This window comes from Sinocyclocheilus anshuiensis, unplaced genomic scaffold, assembly GCF_001515605.1.
Source record: "Sinocyclocheilus anshuiensis isolate Anshui unplaced genomic scaffold, SAMN03320099.WGS_v1.1 scaffold132, whole genome shotgun sequence".
NCBI classification, from domain to species: domain Eukaryota; kingdom Metazoa; phylum Chordata; class Actinopteri; order Cypriniformes; family Cyprinidae; genus Sinocyclocheilus; species Sinocyclocheilus anshuiensis.
Window position 1 is genome coordinate 1761404 of NW_015555730.1, and position 3022 is coordinate 1764425.

The window sequence follows — 3022 nt, forward strand, 5'->3', positions numbered from 1 at the left end:
GTGACTTTACTAGGCTATACTGGATTTACACCATGCATCTCCTGTCAGCGGGAAAGCCGCGCCCCCAGCTATCACAAGACCCGAGCAAGTCCATGCTACCCTCTTATTAGCATGTTGTGCAGAGGAGAAATAAATGCAGAACTACATTCAGAAATAAATGAGTGATCAAAGGAAAATAAATAGGATGAGTTTAACATTTCCTTAAACATTTTCCATTTGCCCACCAATTTATTTTATTTATTTGCCTACTTTAATCACGTTTAATTATTTCTATATGTATTTAAACAAGAATACGTGTATTTATGCACACATTTATTTATTTATTTGTGTATTTATTTATTTATTGTTTTTGCAGGTTTCGTACTCCATATTCGTCCTCCATACCGCCATACTTGTGATCTCTTCTGCTACACTCTGGAATTAATTATTATTGCACTGCTTATAATTATTGCACTAATAATAATCATCCAAAACGCATGGCCAAAAAAGAGACTTTTCTAGTAAAGGTTAAATTGAAGCATTCATGTAAAAAAAAGTAAATTTTACAAACAGCATCTTGACATCTTAAAAACGAGAAACTGTTTAGTCCATAACACAGACAAAAAGCATGCATAAACTATTTTTTTTTTCATGTTTTATCTGACATGTTTTTGTATCTGACAAAGATTTTTTACAATACAATAAAACAAATGAACATGAAATCATATGCGGTTTATTATCTTATTTATGTATTTATTTTATTGTAATAACAATTCTGTTAAGAGTTAATAAAATTAAAGCACAAACACAAGCATTCCCTTGCTTTTATTGTGTTTTAATAGCTGGTTCAGTTCCATGTAAGATTTTTTTCCCCTCTGTGACGATACTTTTCACACATGAAGTCTATTTTTTGGCTCCACCAGTAGGTGGCAGTGTTAATCTTCAATAACCCTTTTGGCCTCTCTCACCTCACTATCAACTAAATGACAAGTTAGCCACAAGGGAAAGTAAAAGCACAGTTAGCTTAATTTGGAAGCATTCATTCAATAGATTTCTTTTCAGACTGACAAGATAATATTCTTCTAATACAGTTACAAGTTAAATCTGAATGTTTATGCATAGATTGAATTCAAAGGAATAGTATTGAATAAGAATTTCTAAATTCTGTGAAAAAAAGAGCTAAATTCTGAACTGTGCTGTTTGTTTGTTTTTGCCATGTAGTGTACAGTGAATGGGGTCTAAAGATTTCAAGCTTCAACAAGGACACAAATCAATACTTGTGTGTAAATCTTTAGTTGTATGTGTGTATGTGATGACACGACTTTTATTTTTGGGTAAACTATTCCTTTATTTTCCCCTCTGTTATAAATCTGTCCACATGTATGAAATATTGACATAAAAAGCTACATTTCTACTTGAACTGAATGAAACCGAAAGCAGCCGAATACACGTAAGAACAAATATAACTTGTGAATCAACCAACGGATAAACGCAAACCTTTTCAGTTCCCGCTCAAAGAAAGAAAATGGTCAGAAGGAAATTCGTTAGCCTTCCGTGCTACTGCACGTCTGAATATGCAAAACACTCTCACTCGACTATAGCTCAAGGCTATGACTGCAAAATGTTAGTAAGCATATGTACATGTTTTATTCTTTCTATGGGAAACTGTGAGTAACATATCCTGTAAATGGTGTTACGATTCTGAGCACTAAACATTCTCCATGAGGACATATGTCTGGTATAAGACAATGAGGAAATCATTCTATAAATCAGCCCAGCTGTTTTTTTAAACACATATACATATATAGTGTTTATCAGTTTTGTATCAAGCACCATCCATCATAACGTTGCATTAAGGTTGGGTGCAGTTTCGACTGTGCTTGGGTGGAGATGTCCTGCCTGAGGGTTTCTGAAAGGAAATATCCCAGGTGTCAGACCCTCAATAGCAACACGAGAATTATAACAGTCTGTCCCTTGTCCTGGTAAAAAAGAAGGATTTTCCACAGACATCCCAGAGAATTTCCATTTTAGACACTTGTGTTTCTTTATTAAGCCATTCTGGGGGTATAAACAGCATTAGTCACTTCACAAAACAACCATAGCATTACCAAATTATTATTGTTTTCTGAACAAAATTTGTTATTGCTATGCAAAAAGGTTGTTTGCTATGTCTGTGTTTTTTTTAGCGGGGTTGTTGCTAGGGTGTTCTGTGTGGTTTACCTCTATTCTTTTGTCTATGGAAAAGAAATATATTCTAAACTCTTAAAAATAAAGGTTCTTCTTTGGAACTTTTAACATCTATGGAATCTTTTTATTGCACAAAAGAGACTCCAACCCTGCGTTCCATTCGGAAGGGCTCATCCCTATGCCCCAAACTCAATTCCTGGAGGGCCACAGCTCTGCAGAGTTTAGCTCCAACCAGCTCCAAATCACACCTGCATGGAAGCTTCTAGTGATCCTGAAGACCTTGATTTGCTGGATCAGGTGTGTTTGATTAGGGTTGGAGCAAAACTGTGCAGAGATGTGGCCCTCCAGTAATTGAGTTTGAGACCAATGCCCTAATCCAGGGATACTCAAATCTGGCCCACGAGATCTACTTTCCTGCAGAGATTAGCTCTAACCCTAATCAAACACACCTGAGCATGCTAATCAACGTCTTCAGGATCATTAGAAAATCACAGGTAGATTAGTTTGATCAGGGTTGGAGCTAAACTCTGCAGCGCATTGGCCCTCCAGGGCAAGATTTGAGGAACCCTGCCCTAATCCCTTCAAAGGGTGAAGGGTGTAAAACAACTGTTTCTTGAAGTGCCCTTCTGTGTCATCATCAGGTGCCCACACGGAGGCGCCAGGCGCCGGCAAAGAATCTGCGCAAAGGATCATGGGAGCTCGAAGTGTCCATCAGTTGTACCCTTCGAAATCCTTCATTCCGAAGGGCCCTTTGAAGTGGCCAGTTTTGAGCACTTCGGTTTGGAACGACCCTTCAATATGGCGGCCATGATTGTTTTCACTCCGAAGTGCCCTTCGGAGGGCGATATATCGCGTG